The following is a 24,164-nucleotide window of genomic DNA, read 5'->3' as shown; positions in this document are numbered from 1 at the left end:
GTCAGGTGAACACCAAATGTGACACCAGATATCTTTTACATGCCGACATCGTACGACATGGAGTGTCGAATGGATTTTATCCGCTCTTCAAAATCCGACTACCTCTGCCGGGTTTGAACCCGTTATCTTGGGATCCGGAGGCCGACACTCTACCACTGATCCACAGAGGCAGCTACTGTTATGCAGTGTAAATGGCGGAGTATAATACACAATGTATTGTTGTAGCTAATTTCCTGTTGCCCTCATGCCCTGAAAATGAAACAAATAAATGTAACTAAATAAAGTTAATATGAAATATGACTTTAAAACCCTATCAATTAATTATTTTACTATAGTCTCTATATATAAAATAAGAGTTTTGTCTGTACATTGCTCAGAATTTGAAAAGAATGGTATTTCTGTATCTGTCATATCCACAGTAACAAGGAAATGCACTTTTTACTTTTCCGTAATGTCTGTCTGTCTGTCTGTCTGTCTGTCTGTCTGTCTGTCTGTCTGTCTGTCTGTCTGTCTGTCTGTCTGTCTGTCTGTCTGTCTGTCTGTACACGCGTCACGAGAAAACGTCTGAAGAGAATTTAATGAAAATCGGTATGTAAAGTCGAGGGATGAGCCACTACAACCTGTGCTATAAATCATTTTATTCACGGTGAGTGAAATGGTAGTTTAGGGGAAGGACTAAAATTGAATTCTCAAATATTTATATTATTAGTAGTCCTATCGATAAATACAACATAACTAAAGTTATATAGAATTAAATTTCCGATCATTTGTGTATTACACATTTTTACCTTTCTGGCTATAACACAGATATTCATGAATTTGTACTTTAGTTGCTAAGTCCGTATCAACGCCGAGCTATGAGAAAATGGGTTAAACAGAATTTAGTGAAAATCGGTACCTAGAGTCGGGGAATAAAAAACTACAGTGTAAGCTATAAACAATTTTATTCACACTAGATGAAATTGTAGTTTAGGGGAAGGCACCTAAAATTTAATTTTTAAATACATATGTCAGTGGTCCTATCGAAAAGTACTACATAACAAAAGATATACAGAATGCATTTTCCGATCATTTATGTTTTATTCAGTTTTACCGTACTGACTATGATAAGAGTGGTATTTCAAAGTCGGAAGAAAACTAAATGTGAAGACCCACAATATCGAAAGCGCATAACATTGATCAACAATAACATATTGACCATTCTTTGTTGTGATGTTCTTTGTCTCTTATGCTGCCACTCAACTCCGATAGATGAGATTACTGCTGCGTACCGAGTATAATAGCGTGACTGAATATTAGCGGGTAATAGGTGGTTAGTTTGAAAACTTTGTTCTTAGAATGTCATTCCCCTGGTTCATACATTTTCTCATACCGCTGGTACGTAAAACACTGATTCATCATAGTATTCCAGCTGTTCGATCCCCACTCTGACGCGCTGTTTTGAATTGAGCACTGTGCATACTTAAGACAAAGGCTCACTTAGTAGTAGTAGTAGTAGTAGTAGTAGTAGTAGTATGACCTGGTCTAGAATTACAATTTAGGGTTGTGAGTTTCACAAATAGGAAAAGTTCTCTCAGTTTTAATTACTGCGTTTATGGGGTGAAAGTTCCTTTTGGGGATCATTGTAAGTACCTAGGTGTTAATATAAGAATAGACCTTCATTGGGGTAATCACATAAATATGATTGTTAATAAAGGATACAGATCTCCGCACATGGTTATGAGGGTATTTAGGGGTTGTAGTAAGGATGTAAAGGAGAGGGCATATAAGTCTCTGGTAAGACCCCAACTAGAGTATGGTTCCAGTGTATGGGACCCTCACCAGGGTTACTTGATTCAAGAACTGGAAAAAATCCAAAGAAAAGCAGCTCGATTTGTTCTGGGTGATTTCCGACAAAAGAGTAGCGTTACAAAAATGTTACAAAGTTTGGGCTGGGAAGATTTGGGAGAAAGGAGACGAGCTGCTCGATTAAATGGTATGTTCCGATCTGTCAGAGGAGAGATGGCGTGGGAGGACATCAGTAGACGAATAAGTTTGAGTGGTGCCTTTAAAAGTAGGAAAGATCACAATATGAAGATAAAGTTGGAATTCAAGAGGACAAACTGGGCCAAATATTCGTTTATAGGAAGGGGGGTTAGATATTGGAATAACTTACCAAGGGAAATGTTCAATAATTTTCCAATTTCTTTGCGATCATTTAAGAAAAGGCTAGGAAAACAACAGATAGGGAATCTGCCACCTGGGCGACTGTCCTAAATGCAGATCAGTAGTGATTGATTGATTCCAAATAGCACTCAAAATTCAACCCTGAAAAGAGCCGTTTCCTAAGAAAAGCTTCTTTACCTTCACTTTTATTAAATTCTACATTCATTTTATTCCAAATTAGCAGTGAAGACGAGGTTTCTCCTCTGACTTGAAGGAAAAATTTGCCTCCAAGTCAGATCGATTTTTCCGTCGCTAGTGTAGTGAATTGAGATTTTCCGACTCATCGGGTACCCCTAGGAAACAGATCGGTAAAAGGTCATAGATTTTGCCCGGGACCCTCCACCATTCGACCCCCCTTCTCTCTCTCTCTCTCCCCCCCTCCCCCCCTCCCCCCCCCCCCCGCGCCGCCGAAAAAGACAAAGAGGGCTCACTGATCACGGCTGTCTGCGGCTTGGTCATTCCAGCTCTCAAACTTTTGGACTGTTAGATGGGCAGCGTAGCACTGTTCGTTAAAAGTGAGAAAATGTGTGGTTTTTCATTTGATCGAGTATTTCATATGAGAACATTGCTTTTAATCACGCCATTCCTAATGACGACATTGTAATGACCTATGTTCATTTCAGTTGGGAAAACCATTAATAAATTAATATTCCTCCTCCTCCTTCTCCTTCCTGAGAGGTGTGGTTCTAACAAAAGTAACACGAAATCATCGAAGCGCGTTCACTATTCTTCGCTACCAAGTTAAACATCAGGGTAGTGTTTAATTCTACTGCCAGCTAAACATGCTTAACTAAACATTGATTAAGAATGGTGCTCCACACTTCCCTTTAACCAGTCCTTAAATTTAAACCATGTTTACGTACACACTGGTTAGCTGAATCTTAAACGAGGTTGGTGCACTTGGCCATAAGACAGTCTTTCTGAGGATGTAAAACGGCAGGTCGAGAGTGTGTGTCTGCCATTATAATGAAAACTACCAAACCTGATTGTGACTGATGGTAGGCAAGCGGGCTTACCATTACAATGAAAATTCCCTAACCCAGTCTTCATATGAGAAAAAGACATTTGGAGATTTCCCTTTCGCGTTTCAAGGATAACGTTAAGAGCTATGCAATTTAATACAATCCTGCTCACGTGTACACTACTTAACCTAGAATTCTGTATAAAATGTAGAATTCCGTAGCGAAGCACGGGTACATCAGCTAGTATGAAAGTAAAAAATAAAACGAGCTGACGCAGTTTTCTTTTAATAATTACGTAGATAACTGTTCCTTCATCTTTACAATGAGTTGTTAACACTGTCGTCGCACCTGTTGTTTTCTAGAACTTATTTCGATTTAAATCTTCCATGCTTTTGAAACGCCCGTCATCCCGAGTACGGTTCCGCATTCTACGCCAAAGGACCATAGGACTTTCAGGAAAAGACTTTTAAACCAAGGTTGTAAAACACGACGATGTAAGAGGAAGATAGTGTTAATCGCCGATGAGGCACGGTTGAAGGCTGCGGGCTGGTTAACACCTGAAGGCAAACACTTGACATTTTCACTCGGTGTTATGTCGTCTTTTGTTCTCTGGGTGGATGTTACATTGCGGGTGGTAATTTTAGTGTTACTTAATGTGTCTTAACGCCTAAATGTTATCGTGACACTCAAAGGATCCTATGACGTGAAGTGAAATGTATGCTTAATTCTTGTCATTAGTAACTAGTGACTGTATAATCACATCTCCCTGGTTCGGATTCCACGTGACACTTGTAACTGTTTGTGAATACAAATAAATAATAGTAATATTATTAATAATAATAATAATAATAATAATAATAATAATAAAAAACTATAATCATGTCCGCCTCTGTGGTGTAGTGGTTAGTGTGATTAGCTGCCACCCCCGGAGGCCCGGGTTCGATTCTCGGCTCTGCCATGAAATTTGAAAAGTGGTACGAGGGCTGGAACAGGGTCCACTCAGCCTCGGGAGGTCAACTGAGTAGAGGGGGTTCGATTCCACCTCAGCCATCCTGAAAGTGGTTTTCCGTGGTTTCCCACTTCTCGTCCAGGCAAATGCCGGGATGGTACTTAACTTAAGGCCACGGCAGCTTCCTTCCCTCTTCCTTGTCTCTCCCTTCCAAACTTCCCCCCGCCCCTCCACAAGACCACTGTTCAGCATAGCAGGTGAGGCCACCTGGGCGAGGTACTGGTCATTCTCCCCAGTTGTATCCGCCGACCCAATGTCTCACGCTCTAGGACACTGCCCTTGAGGCGGTAGAGGTGGGATCCTTCGCTGCGTCCTAGGGAAAAACCAACCCTGATTAAGAAGAAGAACTATAATCATTGCCCCTCGCTTGGGTGCCATTTGTAACTTTACTGTTAATGTTAATAAAATAGTCATAAATAAAATTACTCATAAACTTGATAAAATGATTGAAATAAATTAAATTAATAAAAATAATTAATCGAAATGTCCGTAGTATGGGCGCCAGAGTTCACCAGATTGGATCCCTCGAATTTAGATAGAACATGGTAATTATTTATCTCCCAGGGCGTGTACATAATGCTGCGTACTGGTACATCTGCTTCAGGCCTTACCTAACCTTCTGAAAACGACTAAATAGGTAGGAACCTAGGTTCATCAATAACTCCACTGATTCTAAAATAACGAACTACATTCTCAATAATATCCGTGGATGAGCACCTCATCAACACACCAAAATATTGCTGGAAGACTCCATATTTACAACAACAATAACAATGAAAACAGTGGGAAAACGAAAGCGAGAACTAAGCCACCATTTGCAGTTAGTCCGTTGAACAATGTGCATATATGTAGATAAGTACCCTTCATTGTCTGTGTATCAACACGGCTTGCCGATTCTCATAATCGGCACTTATTACCTCACACAGATACTGCACCTCATAATACTGTGTTCACTGACTATAACACTTGTTTTGAAGATATAGAAAGTATGAATGCATCAAATGGTGGGACAGAACATCCCGGAGATTCAAGGTTTAGGCTTTTGTCGTTCGTGCCACACAGCCTCTGTAGTGGCTTTACAGTACGCGAATCGTTTTGCGATACCAGGTTCTACGGGGTGAGGAGTAAGGAGGGAGCTCTCCCGGTTCCGGTTATACTGCCAACTGAATGGGAATGAAATCTGAATTGAATCGATAATATGATCGATCGATATGATTTTCTGAACTTTTATTAACTTAAGCCAACAACTGTTTCACACACACATTATATAACATTTCTCGATGCGAATCCTGTTCCTAGCATGAATTGTATAGTTTGGCTTTTCTGCGTAAACAACAACAGTACTAGTACGTAAAGTGTACGCCAGATGTCTCACGGCGATGCATAGTTTGTGTTTCAAAGGTTGCCAATACGTAACTCGAAGATAACCAGGTCTACCGATTCAGCACTATATAGGGAGGTCAGGTATCAAGAAAAGGTTCGCGTACTGTACATTGCAGCCTTTACACGGTACTTCCTGCTTGTGAAGACTCTGCACGGGAAATAGCGACGCATGGAAATGAAATATCTATTGACTGTGGCGATTTCCTAGCCTCTTTTGTAGCTCCGATTAGATTTCGACCACTTCCGGAGGAGTTATCTTGACAGCTGCCTTTCAATCTGGGCCGGAAATAGAGTCGATAAAGCAGTTTATTTTCCTTGTAGATAAAATAGCGTGAAACCATTAACACATGAAGCCACTATCATTAGTAAGATACAGGCTGTTTCCCCTAGATTGGGGGATTCTTTCATCCGGCTCCAGAACGCAGATCCGAAATGATTGCTGGTACTGGTGATCTATGTAACTCATTGATTTTACTTCCCAATAACTATTTCTACACCGAGCGAGTTGGCCATGCGGTTAGGGCCGCGCGGCTATGCGCTTGCGATCGGGAGATAGTGAGTTGGAGTCCCACCGCCGGCAGCTCTGAAGATGATTTTCCGTGGTTTTCCATTTTCACACCTTATTGAAGGCCACGGTTGCTTCCTTCCCACTCCTAGCCCGTTCCTGTCCCATCAGCGCCATAAGACCTATCTGTGTCCGTGCGACGTAAGGCAACTGGTAAAATTTAAAAAAAAATGCTGCGCCAATGTTTTGACATCCTTTTCTCCAAAATGTTCTTATTCTTTACCTTCTGGCCAGATAAAAGTATAAAATATCCTGGTACACATTTCAGTGCTAAGTTCGCTCTTAAAGAAACTTTTCCACCGAGTTCGATAGCTGCAGTCGCTTAACCCTAGAACACTAACCCTATTTCGCCACACAGTATTACTAACCCTTCGTAAATTTGACTACTCCAATTTATAATTGTTATATTTTCTACGTAACAGCTTACATTTGGCAACATTTTGGTTATTTAGAGTTCCTGTAGTGTCGTAAACATAACATGAATCAAAATAGGCGGATATTAAATAATTTTATGCGATTATTTATTAAATATAGAAAACTTGACACACAAAATATTAAATGAACACGTTTTATAAGAAATGAATTTTATAACACAACATATTCAAATAAACCCTTAAAATTAAGAATGTGGGTTATTTACATCGCAAAGAAACCAAAACTATCAAGAAAATAAATAAAATAAGTATAAATGTAAAAAAAGAGACATGAAGACACATTACACTTATCAGTTCACACTATCACTAACCGTTCGTCAATATGACGACACCCACCCAATTATTACAAGAATGAGCAAAGATATCAACAATCGCACTTGCCACAGTCAATAACTGCTCGAAAAACTCAGCTACACAAAATGGCGGCAGGCACGCATGCGCGGAAGGCAATAAACTATACCGTTCTGCTACCTACCGTCGTAAAATTTACGAAGGCTTAGTGTTCTAGGGTTAAGTGTGGCCAGTATCCAGGAATCGGAAGATAGTGGGTTCGAATCCCACTGTCGGCAGTCCTGAAGATGGTTTTCCGTGGTTTCCCATTTTCACACTAGGCAAATGCCGGGGCTGTACCTTAATTAAGCCCACGACCGCTTCCTTCCAATTCCTTGGTCTTTCCTGTCCCATCGTCGCAATAAGACATATCTGTGTCGGAGCGACGTAAAGCAAAAAAAAAAAACAACTTCCTGTAGGTGTTTTTCACCGAAGCTTCTTTGTCAGATTGGAGAGAAGAACTGATACTACTATTCTACACTTACTTACTCACTTACTAGATAGCTCACTGTGCACTGGCCTTTGGAGCTCCAATTAAGATGTTACTTGTTCCATCATATGTGCGTTCGAAGTAAACGTCATCAGACGAATCAGGAACGAATGCGGTGGGAAAAAATTATACTTTGTTTTTGAGAAAAGAAACGGGAAGCTACCTCACTTCTCATTTCCCTAGTACCGGGCGAGTTGGCCGTGCGGTTAGGGCCGCGCAGCTGTGAACTTGCATCCGGGAGATAGTGGGTTCGAACCCCACTGTCGGCAGCCCTGAAAATGGTTTTCCGTGGTTTCCCATTTTCACACCAGGCAAATGCCGGGGCTGTACCGTAATTAAGGCCACGGCCGCTTCCTTCCCACTCCTAGCCCTTTCCTCTCCCATCGTCGCCATAAGACCTGTCTGTGTCGGTGCGACGTAAGGCAAATAGCATTTCCTTAGTACGCCTCTTCAGTGACACAAAGGCACCTATGACAGCTGATGGTGGAACTGTTGATGATCAAACCAGTCTCCGTGTTGACCACTAACATACACTTTGTTTTTAATCCATCCAGCTGCGTTAAAATCAGAATTCCTGGCTGTTATAATGATCGCGAATACTTCAGAAAAACTTTATTTCCATTCGCCATGGCGGGGCGTCCAGGATTTTTCGAGTCCTGCATTAGTATTCAACATAGTCACAATATTCTTGCCCAACTACTTGTTCCATAAGTAGAGCCTGTGCGGATATACAAAATGATATCCGCAACCGCAAATGGTTATCCGCGGATGTTGTAAATATTTAACTACAATTTATTACACCCAGTGTATTGAAAAGGAGAGATCTGTAACATAATACAATAGGTCTGATACCTGGCAAAGCCCCCTGCAGTCACATGTTTATGAGGGATTTTCTCTTGCGACAACTACCGACTTATTGACCATTGTTCCTTCGTTCGACTAATTGCGGGTAGAAGCCAGTTAGGCTTAGGTCAGATTTACGACTTTATGATCTCAAGGCTCTTTATATATCACTATTCTTCCATACCAATGTCAAAGGTCGACCAACCACAAGCAAAAATAGGAGTATACTTGAGTGAAAATCAGTAAACGTCAATATTTAGAAATTACCAGTAACATTATCCGCACTGCCATACAGTCTGTATCCGCGAAGTTAGTGTCTTGGCGGATATCCGCATCCGTGCAAGATTCTATCCGTAAGTACAGTACACCAAGACATCGATGCCGACCTAGAGAATGATATTGGTAATCTTCTCCCCTACACGGAAAAGCACAGAATCATGGGTATCTTTTTGTGCTTGGAAGACAAGAGAGCGATTACAGATTTTTTGGTTGTTCCCTCTTAGTAGACTCTTACGATATGCAGTGGGTATAAATGATGCATCCTTTACTCCACCCACAGGAGAGGTACAGTGTTCCTGTAAGTCGAAGGAAACATCGAATCCTTCACATTTGTCAAATACTTGCTTCTGGTGACATTTGGCACTGTGCCTCCGTAGGTCGTTGCTAATCTTATCCGTGACAGATGCACGCAAAGTAGATAATCCTCTCTCACAGGTGCTGAACCTCGCAATAATCTGTCTCTGTCCGTCTGCTTTCTTCTATTGTATTCTTTTCTAACTTTTTTCTCTACGGTTATGAGCTTTCCTTTGTTCTCCCGGATAAGCGCCAGCAACCCTTCTCCCTGCATTCATTGCTCTTGCGTCTTGTTTATGAATCGGGTGATGAGTGTCGTCCAGATACGAGCCATGCTTTATACGGGGTACTCCGAAAATATTTGCACCCCCAAAAGAAGAAAAAAAAGCAACGATAACAGGGATATTAAACACCAAAATCAAATGATCATAAAAATGTATTTTAATAAAATGTGTGACGCGGTGTTACCTAGCAACCGTGCAGGCTGTTATGTGAAGCTTTGATAGCTGGCCATGACCTGGCCCCGGGTTTTGAAGACATGTGATCTATGGTTCACATAAGTTCTGGCAGGGACTAACTGGGGCACCCATCTCCAAACGTTAAAAACAGCAGCACTGGCCTTATGCTATTCAGCAGGAGAATATGCCTGTCCTGTGTGGTATCAGTCAGACCATGCAAAGCAGGTTGATGTTGACATAAACGGGAGTTGCAGGATTACTTCAGGTGATTTGAGGCTAACTCCCATTAATAAAGTGAACTATTTGGCTGGTATTGCTCCGTTTGATATCAGAAGAGAAGTGGCTGCCAACAATGACCTCACAGCCACTCTACAGATATCAACCTGTTAAAAGGAGGTTAAAATCGACAAAGAGCTTCCTAACAACTACTCAGCGGTTACAAGGAACAGTTGCAAAAGCAGGAGTTGCCATGTGGGAGAAGTAATTTGTCTGAATGGATGGAATCGAAGAAATCTCCACCTCCTGGCCATGCAGAGAAGTGGCCAATCTGGAAGTCCCTGAACAGACTGCGAGCTGAAGTTGCAAGAACAAAGGACAAATTATGTTAAGTGGCATTTTCCGGCCGAAACAGTTCTATGTGATTGTGGCGAATTTCAAACAACGCAGCATCTCTTATGGTGTCCGTTGTGCCCAACCAGATGTACAGTGAATGATTCGACTAGACTAATTCAAGTGCCCTCGAAATGGCTAAGTTTTGGGCGGAAACTGTTTGAAGTCACTTGATGAACATATATTTGTGTACTTGTGACCATTTCTCGCTTCTTTTGTTTATACTTTCATGTTTCACATTGTACTTCTGACACGAATAAATAAATAAATAAATAAATAAATAAATAAATAAATAAATAAATAAATAAATAAATAAATAAATAAATAAATAAATAAATCCTGATCATCGCCCCCTGATTTTAGAAATCCGTATTTAGTAAGTCTTCTTTTTTTACTTTTAGGTCATTTTTTTTCAGTCCTGCTTCACTATTTTGTCATTTTCAGCGACTCGTAATGTCAGTTTCTTATTTTTAAGTTACAGACAATCCGGAACCTGAAAAAGAGATGAGACCTTTGAGATTTCCAGATTATCTTTCCAAAAGATGATATAATTATTTTATGATGATAATCCAAACCTCAAACTCAGGCAAAAATCTGTTGAAATATTACGTTTGGTCAACACTATTTTATGGAGTAGATACCTGTACTGTCAAAGTTTCCTCCATGGATAGAGGGCTTTGAAATGTGGTTACATAGGAGAATGCTCAGAATAGCCTGCACAGATTTTGTAACCAATAATGAAGTGTTAAGGGATGGGCCTCCGTGGCTCAGGCGGCAACACGTTGGCCTCTCACGGTTGCATACCGTGGTTCAGATCCCGGTGACTCCATATAAGATTCGTGCTGGGCAAAACGGAGGCAGGACAGGTTTTTCTCCGGGTAGCCCGGTTTTCCCTGTCATTTTTCATTCCAGCAATACACTCCTTTCCCATTTCATAACATCTATCAGTCATTCATAAATCACTTTGGGAGTGGCGACCTCATCGTACTAATAGCCTATATTTGGTTCATTTAGTACACCCCTGACCCGGTCAATGACTGGCAAACAGGTTGTAGGTTTTCATTTTCAATGACGTATTAAGTGGAGTTAGAGTTGAGAGTGAGCTGGCAAAGCCAGGAAAACAGCTTATTTAGGCCAAGTTCTACGAGGTAGAAAGTACGGGCTTCTACTCCTCACATTACAAGGAACGAGGAGCTGGTAGACCACCGATATGAAGACTCCAAAACATCAAAGACTGGACTTGCATCAACAACACCGAACCACTCATCAAGCTGGCTAAAGAAAGGCGTCATCGCGAACGTCCGGCGGGACCGGATATTGCACTTGAAGGAGGAGAAGTCACTTTTCTTTGTTCTGCGTTACTGTTTAGTCAATTTTGTGCATCTGTATAGGATAATCAACATATCTGGATATCGTCGGAGATTTCAGCAAACGAGAATACTCGAACATCAAAAGGTTTATTACTCACTTCGAAAACTGCGAAATAAACTAACTTTCTACAACACGTATCTTTCTGTGGGTGGTCACTGAATGAAGTTGAGTCAAGACTTTTGATTCCTGAGTTATTCATTTCTTCAGATGAGGCCATTTCTAGCATCTTCTGTGATGTTCGTTAACAAGGGTCAATACCGCGTCACACCTATTGAAAATATTTTCTGGGCCAGTTTCATTTTCCCCTTTGTAACACTGTTTGGTGAATGGATGTTATCAAGGTGAATGATAATGTATAATGTAGTAATAGACAAATTAACTGTAACAAGAGATGGGAATATATATACTGTATTAAACGAGTTTACTAAAAACAGTTTTGGCAAATCCCTTCGTCCGTTCTACTGGACCGATTTGCTTCACTTTTGTTTTATTCTCTCCGGAGTTACCCGCCGGTGAATCGTCAGACATTGATAGGTCTCTAAATTCAGCCAACTTTGAGTAATCATAAAATAAAATCATTAAATGATCACTCCAATAATTGCAGGCGAAGATTTACCAGCTACACTTCCCTCTAAAACTAACTGAACAAGTCCTGAGTATCTTAAGATATGCCCTATCTCTTCTTCAGGTCAAATTTTGCCAAATCGTTCTCTCGCCATTTCGATTCGGTAACTCTTCATTCCTAATTTGATCTAGCCATCTCGCCTTCAGCATTCTTCTGTAACACCACATATCAAAAGCTTCTATTCTTTCCGGCCTAGTTATCGTCCATGTTTCACTTCCATACAATGCTACGTCTTTCTGATTCCTATATCAATGTTCGAAGCGAGCAAATTTATTTTCTTAAGGAAGACCTTTGTTAGCCTGCATTTTATGTCCTCCTTACCTTTGCCATCATTAATTATTTCACTACTTAAGTAACAATATTCATCTACTTCCTTTAAGACTTCATCTCGTAATATAGTATTTTCTGCATCACATAAATAGTAATGTCTTTAAGAAATGAGTTTTAAAAAATGGTACGAAGTGTGCGATTTGCAAATTCTGTTGCTGTAAGAAAATACGCTCCATAATTGCTGTCCACTTTACATTTTGGCCGCTGGGACGTCCGTTTTATGTCATTCGACTGCATTCCATGACTTTTGTTTTGAGTCTATTTATTTTCCTGTCTGCACTCCTTCTCCCATACCATTCAGCAATTTCTGCAGACTGAGTTTTTGTTATTGTTGTTTTTGAGGGCGAGTACTTGAGAGTCCCAGGGGGAAAACTATGCCCTGTTACTCATCTGCTTCCAAGAAGTACTGATTTGTCTGGAAATCTCTTATTTTACGCTTGGGGGGGGGGGGGGGTCGATCTGGTTGAGAGGCCTCCCGTCGGACAAGAAACCTCCTCTTCACTGGAACATCATATATATTATTTCAGTAGTATAGATCGCTTTTGCGGCGCTCACAAGTAACCGATCATGACAAATGAGCATTCAAAAGAAAGATAAATTAGCAGTAGGGAATTGCATTCTCATTTCATAAATATCGATGTCTTTAAAAAATGAGTTTTAAAAAATTTGTTCGAAGTGTGCGATTTGCAAATTCTGTTGCTGTAGGAAAATACGCTCCATCATTGCTGTCCACTTCACATTTTGGCCGCTGGGACGTCCGTTTTATGTCATTATAATCTGTTGTAATTAGTTTAGAAAGGAATGATAGCAAAACCAAAAAATACTTCCGGAACATTCCTCAGTATAATAATGCACTTCTATTTGCTTCCGTTCAAGTGGATACCATAAATGTTATCAAATCGAAGATTACGTTAAGTGGTAAGTAAGACTAATATTGTACTGATTTGTGTATTCCTTAGTTCACCGGTAGTTCACCAGGGGGCTACTGCACTTCATACACGGGTCCCCCTAATTGTTATGAAAGTCGGAGAAATATTGAGGGGGGGGATTCGGAGGGCGAAAACCTCCCTTCTTAACAAATGGCCCCTTTCAGGGGTTTAATTTTGAGGATCATTAGTGAATGAGTGGTTTATATTTGGAAAAGGTCGAAAGAATTTCGATTTTCTATAAAAACAGGCCGTAAGAGAGCCCAGGGCCGTGGTGTTTTAAACGTGTGTTCGACTTCTTGGTCCTTGCGGCCCGTTTTAAGAGTAGGGTGTCAGGGTCGACTGAGTAGCGAAGGAGGATTCTAGACTTTGTCATCTTTACTATTTTGTTGATCTGAGATCATCTGACAGTCGGAATACGAAGTTCGGTTTGTATCTTCTTATCAGATTTCACTCTAGGTGCTTTGGTCATCATGCTGAGTGTTTTATTCTGAAAAACTTTTAGTTTTGAAAGTTGGTTTCAGGGATATAGCCCCAGGCCTAACAGCCTTAGAGCAGGATGGGTTTGACACATGGCGAGTAAATATTTCTCTTGATATTGCTGTACAAGAGACACAATCAAACCTCGATATCTTGAACTTCCATTCAGTATCTCGAAGTAACTTAAATTTCCCGACTGTTTGTCCTATTCTTCACTTGTATTTATTTCCCTATTACTCGAAATTCGGTTACACGAATTTCTCGATTTCTCGAAGCAAACATTTCCTCCCTTGAAGCAAAAAAAAAAAAAAAAAGTACTCTAACTCGAATTTTGTGTAACATTAACTGTGCAATACGGTATTTGTGGTTTGTGAGGAACAGTTAACAAGTAAAGAAAGGGTTACAGTGATGCTGGGAGCTAATATGACGGGAACCGAAAAACTAAAACTTCTAGTCATCAAAAAATCGATGAAGCCTCGCTATTTCTCGGGTGTGAATTAATTACCAGTCACGTACGAAAGCAAACCGCGAAGTTGCGGATGACAAGCTGCGTTTACGTATCTCGGCTGCGTAGTACTGATAAGAATTTTCGACGTGAAGGGAGGAAAGGTTAACAGTAACAAACAGAAGCGACTTGCGGATTTTTTCCAAAGGTGTTAAGGGAGGTACATTTCTTGTTTCACTACTGTATGTACTGTATCCTAGTGATGGGAATATCGAATGTTTTAAACTATCGGTAGACTATCGATTGTAAAGCGTGACTATCATTAGTTTTCATTCGGTTTGAAATCGGTTATAAAGTAGTAATATACGTTTTGTAATGCGGTAGAACTAGTAACTAGAAATAAGTCATTTGCTAGTAACTACCGAAATATGGATTGTTGTATTATACTACCGTTTTTATAGCGTGTTTCTTTTGTTGGTAGTGATATAAGCGGAAATATTGAGACTAGAAACTAACGTTACACAATGTTCGAGTGAAGTGATTGGAAACTGAAGTACCTACGTTATACCATAAAATAAGATAAAATGTCCCGATTAAAGTAATTGTGGTCATCACGTTTCATCTATATATATATATATATATATATATATATATATATATATATATATAATAAGAGTTTTGTCTGTACATTGGTCAGAATTTGAAAAGAATGGTATTTCTGTATCGGTCATGTCCATAGTAACAAGGAAATGCACTTTTTACTTTTCCGTAATTTATGTCTGTCTGTCTGTCTGTCTGTCTGTCTGTCTGTCTGTCTGTCTGTCTGTCTGTCTGTCTGTCTGTCTGTCTGTACACGCATCACGAGAAAACGGCTGAAGAGAATTTAATGAAAATCGGTATGTAAAGTCGAGGGATGAGCCACTACAATCTAGGCTATAAATCATTTTATTCACGGTGAGTGAAATGATAGTTTAGGGGAAGGCCTAAAATGAAATTCTCACACATTTATGTTATGAGTGGTCCTATCGACAAATATTACATAACTAAAGTTATATAGTATGAAATTTCCGATCATTTATGTCTTATACATTTTTACTGTATCGGCTATGATAACAGAGATATTCATGAATTTTGATTTTTGTTGCTAAGTCCATGTCAGCGCCGAGTGACGAGAAAATGGGTAAAGATAATTCAATGAAAATCGGTATGCAAAGTCTACAGTCTATGCTATAAATATTTTTGTAAGACACCCTAATATCACAGATTCGAAAGAAAACTAAATGTGAAGGTCTACAATACAGAGAGCTCATAACATTGCTCAACAATAACATTACACTGACCATTGTTTGTTGTGCTGTGCTTTGTGTCCCTGTTGCAACTCATAGTTGCGAGTTTTTTAAAAATTTTCTTTACGTCACACCGACACACAGATCTTATGTCGACGTTGGGATAGGAAAAGGGCTAGGTGTGGAAAGGAAGCGGCCCTGGCCTTAATTACGGTACAGCCACTGCATTTGCCTGGTGTGAAAATGGGAGACCACGGAACACCATCTTCAGAGCTGCCGACAGTGGGGTTCGAACCCACTATTTCCCGGATGCAAGCTCACAGCTGCACGGCCAACTTACCTGGTCTTGCCGAGTGCAACAGCCTGCCTGAATATTGGCGGGAAGTAGCTGGGGATTTAGATAGCTGTCTTCTTTAGCATGCCATTCCTCTGGTTCATAAATTTTCTGATATTACTGGTACGTAACACACTGGTTCATTGTAGCATGCGAGTTATTCAGTCCCTACTCTGAGGCACTGATTGGAATGACCAGTGTGCATATTTAACGAAATAATGGCAGAAGAGTGTTCACGGCTGTCTGCGGCCTGGCCATTCCAGCACTGGAACTTCGGACTGTTAGATCGGCACCGTAGTACTGTTCGTTAAAGTGAGAAAATGTCCGGTTTTTCATTTGATCGAGTATTTGGTATGATAACATTACTTTTAATTACTAAATTCCTACTGAAATTTTTGTAATGGTCTAAGTTGACTTCAGTTAGGAAAACCACGAAGAGAGTCTTTCTGAGAATCCCGTAGCGAAACACGGGTACATCAGCTAGTTTTAAATAAAATGCATTTTTGTGACCCTAATCACAAGTTAATGAATGTAAGATCGTCTGTTCATAAAATAACAAATGTTGGATAATTTCAGACGAAGGTTAGGTTTACACCTTGTTGTAATGACACCACATATTAAAGTAAAGTGAATACAGCAAACTAAACTAAATGAAAAAACAACATATTTTCTTAGGACCAACTAATAGTAGGCTACATATATTAATTTAAAAATAATTCCATTCATTTAAGGTTAATGTTTATTTATGGTTAGTATATGGAAAGTATTTATAAAAACTATAACATGATTATCTATTGATAAAGTGCACAATAACAAAATTGCATTTATCATTATACAACTTTGAGTCAGATATCTATTCATTTATAATAAATGACTGACTTCATTCTCCATAACGAAAGAGGAGGCCGATTTCAGCGCTGACTAGTGGCAACAATTGCAATTTGCGATTCGAATGAAACACCGAATGCAATCGGAAACAATCGGTTGTAACGGTAGTTGACGACTATCGAATAATTCGGTAGTTTTCATTCGATAGTCCCGTCGCTACTGTATCCTGTCTTGTAAAAATTTACTATAATAAGTGTTATAATTAAAGTGATGCCGTAAAATAGTTTGTTTGTATATTTTGAAGTACTGTTGAGAATAATATATCAGAGGCGGTTTCTCCATACGGTTGCAGGTTTGCGCTACCCCCATTAAATTTTTATGTTTATTTTAGGTAAAGTTTTATCATTTGGATTACTCAACTACTGTATTTTCATTCAACAAGACAAACCTTTCAAGAGCGTGAAAGAGCAAATGTTGACTACAGGGTACTTTACAAGCCGCTACTCTTAGATGTTCACTGCAGGAGCCGAAAAGTTTGCAGCGGGTAGTCAACCTGAGGTAGGATGAAACCTTGGCTGCTCGAGGGGTGCGCGGGGCTGCTAGAAGTGTGCTTTTAGGCTGCTAGACGGGTGCGCGGGGAGAGGAAAAGATAGGCGTGGCTTCTTATACATTGCTTAAATGGAGGTTTATCAACCTGACTCCTCCTACCACGGCCGACTGGATCCCTCACTGCGCTAAGGAGCTACCTAGAGCGGCGCATCTAATCGGCCGTGCTCCTACGTAACCAACTCCTAGCGAAGTCGCTAGAGACCGTTGCTGCTCAATGTGAGATTCTGTTATAGAACACGAGTGTCATCTAGCGACACCGGATGGAAGTTCATCTGCTGGATCACGGCCGGTTGGATCCCTCGCTGCGCTCCGTAAGGAGCTAGCTAGAGCTATTCGTGTTGGCTAGAGCGACGCATCAAGTCGGCCGTGGATGGATATATAACTAATGTCTCTAAATTTGAAAATAAACACCGCCATTTCTTTCAGTATAGTCGTGAGCTTTGTTATGTGCGCACAAGCTAAGTAGCTTATTGATTTCACTGTGTAAACATTCGTGTCAGCATGTGTGTTTTTTATTATTGTGCGTTTTTATCAGTTAGTGGTATTTTGCCAGATCATGAATTCGGTGCAGTCTTTAATGTCTAGGCCGTTTCCGCAACGGACTGTCGAGGAACAATCCGAGGTGAAACGAATGGGAAGGCCCACACGACGTTTGATTTCGAAACCAGATACATTACAAAAGGAAATTTTTTCAATACCGGAATTAGGCTACCTCAGTGTTTCATTTCAGTATGGTAAAAGAGTTTTTAAACGAAAAAAAAAATGTTATTGCGTTATAGTAATATTCCTGAAAATAGAAATGTAAAATGATTGTTTTATTTTTAATAAGAAAAAGTATTGTTGATGTATCTAGATTTGAAAATTAACCTGTAATCATATTATATCATTGGTAAAAATTGTGCACCACTGAACTTTTAAACCACCAGCCGCCACTGTAATATATTCAGTATAAGCCTGTAGATCTATATGTTTCAATGATGTGCTATACATGCTCAAAAATAAGTATTCTCTATATATCGAAATTTCGATAACTCGAAATGAAATGTAGCTCCCGTGGTGATTCGAAATATCGAGGTTCTACTGTATCTTGATTCCAAAGCAGAGGTCTCAGAGCAACCACTTGTGACGTAGCTCGTTGTATGGCCTGTTCTTTATTATGCCTCCGAGACAAACCACGGTCCATTATTCAGTCGAGATATTTAATTTTGTTTGTCCAAGACATTGGGATATCATTAATAGTAAGATGACCAAATTTAGGCCGACGCTTGGTGAAAAATTTATATTTCACCCAAGTTTCATTGAAATCTGTTGTGTCCTACACAAATAGTTCCCTTGTTAGTCAGATGCCATCGTGAGGTGTTGTTGTCTCAATTATCATAAGCTTGTCTGTTTTTTTCTTCACGTGTTAACGGTGTAACACCTCGAGGGCGGGTCGTTACACGTCAGGTCTCACCTACACCGGATGTACCTCATGTTTGTGTTTTCTCACTCACGAGTTTGCTGTTGTAATCAACACGAAATCTCTCCTCTCCTTCTCTCTTGATTAGTGAACAGCAGTCTTCTTCTTGTTGGAAACATTTCATGGAATCTGTATGCAGTCAGTTAAGTACTCAGCCCGAAGGATGTTTGCATCCTCAACACCTCTACCATGAACTGTCATAAATGGCGTCGGCGTCCCTCAAGAGGCGTGCAAGATCAATGAGTAGTGATGCAGTTTCCCGATGCTTTACTCATCGAGCCAGAAGTTGCTATTGCTTATCAGTAGGTCCCGGATTCTTATGTAATTACTAGTGAAAGGATTTTATGGTGCACCACCTTTCCAAAAATACGTCTATTTCATACAGACAGGTCAAGATATGTATTTGGGGGCATGAAATGAAGCGAAATAAACACAGTGTGTTGCATCTCTTCCACCTTTCTTTGATATTACTATATTTTGCCCCCTTTCCCATTCTATTTCATTTTCAGCACTGTTTCCCCCTCTTTTATGAGTGTTTTTTTTTAATTAGGCAATTTTTTCCTCTTATTGAGCAGATTTTTAGAATTGTACCGTCAATCCACTACCAGAGTCCCTGGGACTCACATCGATGTTTTCGATCTTTGTGAACGCCATGTTTTCGCGCCAAATTTTTTCCGCCAGTATATACTTTCCTTCAGTCGAGCGTTGAATGTGTTGCCGAGAGGACGTGCGCAAGCGGTGTCCTCAAGGTGGGGAATCGCACCCGAGTGAGTGAGTAACTGGGACTCGAGGTAGATGTTGTTACAACTCGTAGTTTTATTCATGACTTAATTTTGCATTTTTCTTGTTTCAGTATTTCAATATGAATCACAATCGTGCAGGACCTTCTTCAGTAAATATCACTGATCCTGGTTTAGAATCCGTTGTGAATTTATGGCTTCAAGAAGAAGGAAATGAAACAGGAAATTAAAGTGAAGATATTTTACCAGTTATAAGAACAAAAGTTCAGCGAGGCTGATCTGAAATAGATTCAGGTGATGAAGATAGTGATTGTATTCCCAGTGAACATGACACTAACTGTGAATGTTCCGAGAGGCCATCCGTTGAAAGCAACAATGAATCATCTGCAAGATATCAGAACTACTACGTTCGTACACCTGCACACAATCTGTTACGCCTGCCCAGAATCGGACAAGCGCCAGCCGGAAATGATTATCTTACTCCAATAGATTCATTTCAAACCATTTTTGATAATCGTATGTTGCGGTTAGTACTGATATGGACAAACAAAAAACTCGAGGACATGCGTAACAAGTATCCAAACGATGCAACCTTTAGAGATACAAATCAAGTGGAGTCGAAAGGTTTCTTGTAGCTGCTATTATATAACTGCAATCTTTAAATCCAATAGGGAAAGTGTGTTTAATATTTGCAACAGATGGTTCAAGCAGAAAATTATTTAGAACATCCATGTCAAAAAACAGATTTATGGCTTTACTATTGGCGCTACGGCTTGACGATTTTACTGATCGTGAAGTTCGTAAAGTATCTGATCCATCCTGCTATATTTTTCAGATTTTAGAAATGTTTGTGCAAAACAGTCAGCAAAACTATTCATTAGGAACCAATGTGACTGTCGAAGAAGTGCTGATTCCATACAGAGGTCGGTCGAAATTCAAGATCTTTATGCCAAATAAACCCGGTAAATACGGATTGAAAATCCAGTGTATGGTAGATTAGGCAACTTCTTATACGTACAGTATGTATTTATACACAGGAAGGAGATCTGATGGATCTGCACTGGATGAAGAGGAACGATAGTAATCTGTGCCAACCCAGCCTATGCTTCATTTATGCAGGCCCATTTTCAATACGAACATCAATATTACAACCGACAATTGGTAACTCGTCAATGGAGCTGTGGAAGAACTGAAGAAGGGGCTTGACAGCAGTTGGAAAACTCAACAAAAATAAGAAAAGAATGAAAGACCAAAATAATTTCTTCCAGACAAGAGTAGAGCCGTTGGATCTACTCACTTAGATTGTACACTGGTTAGTTTTGTTCCATGGAAAAATCGGGCAGTGATATTGTACGTATCTATGCATCACGATGACGACATCAGTTTGTTTTCTGGAAACAGTTCCAAAGGAGGCGTTGATACTATTGGCCAAAAATGCTCAGTTTATTCATGCAGTCGCCGGACGACTGGATGGCCTTTCGCTGTATTCTTCAGAATTGTAAATTTATCAGCAATAAACACCCAAGTAATTTATGAAAGACAGTTAAATGTACCTGAAAATCTCAACAAGAATAATTTGGTGGCACGTTTATATAACACCTACTTGCCACGTCATATTCGCTCAATGGTGTCGTCAATCGTCAAATTTGTTATTCCTGCAGACAGTGAACAGCCAGAAGTAGAGCAAAAATTACCCAGAAATGACAGAAAGTACTGCTATTTATGTAATTATAAGAAAAGAACAAAGGCTGCCTATCTTTGTTGCTCGTGTTTGAAACCTGTATGCTTGTCTTGCTCGAACAGATCTCTTGAATCTATTTTCTAAGAAGTCTCGAAAGTTGCAGATGTTGTGTTACAGAGAAGTAGTTGACCACTTGCTGGTTCTTCATTTTCGTAAGATAACATGCAATATTTTGTTAGTGGTGATTAAAGCAGTAATAGTTGTTTTATAAACCATGTTGTTGACATTATTGTAGCTTTAGAAGTTTCTAAAATATCATCTTTTTAAAAAACATTAATGTGTGGGAGTGAGAGTTTGAAATTACAAGAGTGCATTAGGAAAAATACCCCATTACTTTTAAATACAGTATTTCAAAATTATTCCATTAGTAAATGAGTGGATTAACAATAAAAATTACTATCAATTAAACAGAATTTACATTTACATTTCAATTTTGATATTTCCAAAAAGTGCGTCAGTTGGACTCAGGGTAGGTATATACCTAACTGGTTTCCAGGTAGTGAATTGAGGGTTAATCAGAAGTCAACACTAGTCTAAATACATATTTAGGCTCCATATATCCCACGAGGAAGAACAGCAAGTAGATGGATAGATCAGACGAATTTATAAATTTATAAAAACGACCAGTCATTCATATTCCAGAAACAGTGGTCAACCTCAGCAAGAGTGGCCAACCTGCAGCTGTGAAATCAAATTAAAATTTAAACAGTGATGCTGCAACAGTTTAAACGAAGTTCAGTTAGTACTGGCATGAATTTAGCGGCTCTACTTATCGATTGTGTACTCCATTGCTGACTGTGTTAGTGTTTTACCAGTCCGGACGAAAACTTATTTTTTTCAACACAAAATCATTCCGATGGTTAAGAAAGAGCAGTTGTATGCACATTCAGAAGAATTCAAGATGCAGTTTATCGAAACTGATGGCGTCATTCTTCGATGTGCGGTTAGCGAAGTAAATATTGCAATCGATGACAAGCATCAAAGAAATAATAAATATCACATCCAGTACAGAAAACGTATAAAGAACATTAAACTTCGAAGTCGAAACTTAAGAAAACTACTTTGACTCACGCCTTTGTTTCAGGATCTGAAAAGCAGCGGTCATTGCATGAGTTCACTGAGGATCTTGCCATGGCAAGATTCTCGTAAAGGCTCCATATATTATTATTAACATCCCACGAGGAAGAACAGCAAGTAGATGGATAGATCAGGCGAAGAAGATCACTGGTCTTCCATTTCAGATCATATTAAAGAAATGTGAAAACCGCTTGGGATGGAGACATCTCGTCAAGGTTGCAACACGGAAATGATAGAGTTATGAGGTCACGACGCTTAGTAATGAGCAAAACGAATAATGATGATGATTATTATTATTAACATCATCATCCACGTATTAATATCCAGCGTCTGATGTTCTCCCGTTATGTATCCTTCAATGACAGAGACTTACTGTCACAAATATTGAAATGTTGTCTCTAATCAACTACAAGAAGTTTATTAATTATTAGAACCCAGTAAATGGGATAAAGAAAGTTCTTGTAACTGGTTTATACCTCAATAAACTGATTTCATCAACAGCCAACGAAAAAATTTTAACCATCAGAATGTTAGTCGGCAGGGCAGGGTACGTGCTGGTATACAATTTCTAATCACTAGATTGCAGTGCTCATATGGAGTGAGCGCATATGATGCTGTTAATGGTGATTCGTCCGTCGGATCGGGACGTTAAGCTTTGAGCAGACCCCTTGGTGCTATTCGACAGGAGTAGGCTATGTGCCGGCACCGGGTTTCACCCTCTCCCTACTATCATGTATTACGCGATTTATTTAATCTCATTAGCTCCTCTGATGAGGTTGACGTTAGGAAGGGCATCCGGCCATAAAACCCGCCAGGACAGATTCATCTCACCTCATACCCGACCCCGTAGGGAAACGGGACAAGGGTTGGACAAACAAACTGATCTCATCAACACCTTTTTGAAGCTATCTGTATGTATTTTCAGAACCTTTTTTTCCCTTTTATGACCATACTTTTCACCTTAAAATCCTTTCCCTAGTAATTACATATTCAATTCCTTTACTTGCACACAACTGACAAGCCAATTGTGGTTCTGATATGGTGATACCTGTGTTTCATTTTACATATTCTCAATAATATTACATATTGTTTGAAAAATGTGTACGTTTCTAGGTAATTATTTAAAAAATTAAACAAAATCTTACATTTAAATACAGAATATGATCATGGTGAACAGTTTTACAGGGAATTGTATGTTCAGATTACAATGGAAAATCCAACTTTCGAGGCTTCTTAGAAAATAGATACAAGAGATCTGTTGGTTTACCAATTATGTCTATGAAAGTTCAAAATATCCAAGCCATTGAATGTACTTGTTTATTGTTAGTTTCTGTTTATTTTATTTTTTAAAAATTTTATGGGGCGGGCTTCTAACCCCCAGTAACCTCCTCTTGGTGAAACTTACAATCTAACTTTTACCTCGTTTGCTACCATGGTTGAAATGAGTATTAAAAATAACGTTAAAAACAGCCTATTTCATTGGTCAGGACAAATAATTCGGTAATATAACCGAGCAAGTGGCCGCGTGGTTTGGATCAACTTCCATAGTGGATTGGAATCCCACTGCCGGAAGCCTTGAAGATGGCTTTCCGTGGTTTGCCATTTTCACACACCCCATGTGGGTGGGGGACGCAGACAAAGAATACACCCACTGTATCCCCTGCGTATTGTAAGAGGCTACTAAAAGGGGCGACCAAGGGATGATTGAATTAGAACCAGACCATGAAGCTACTTGTGATTAGTACCGTCACGCGGGGAACACCATGGGTCGCCTTCAGTTGCGGGTAGTACTACCATGTTAGGTGCACAATAGGTTTGTGGTTAGTAGCAGCAGAGAACGGTTCACTGTGGGTTGCCAGTACCTGTGATTAGTACCATTATGTGAGAAATACCACGAAATAGTACGTGTCCCTGTGGTTAGTACACCTATGTGGGGTGCACCATGGGTTTGCGTTGTCTACGAATGGCGCCATTATGTGAGAAACAACATAGGTCTGCGTTACCTGTGCGACGTACAATACTTGAGTAGTACCATAATGTTTGGAACACCGT

This window comes from Anabrus simplex, chromosome 11 (assembly GCF_040414725.1).
Source record: "Anabrus simplex isolate iqAnaSimp1 chromosome 11, ASM4041472v1, whole genome shotgun sequence".
Taxonomy (NCBI): domain Eukaryota; kingdom Metazoa; phylum Arthropoda; class Insecta; order Orthoptera; family Tettigoniidae; genus Anabrus; species Anabrus simplex.
The sequence above is the reverse complement of the archived record's forward strand: the minus strand, read 5'-3'. Positions refer to the sequence as shown.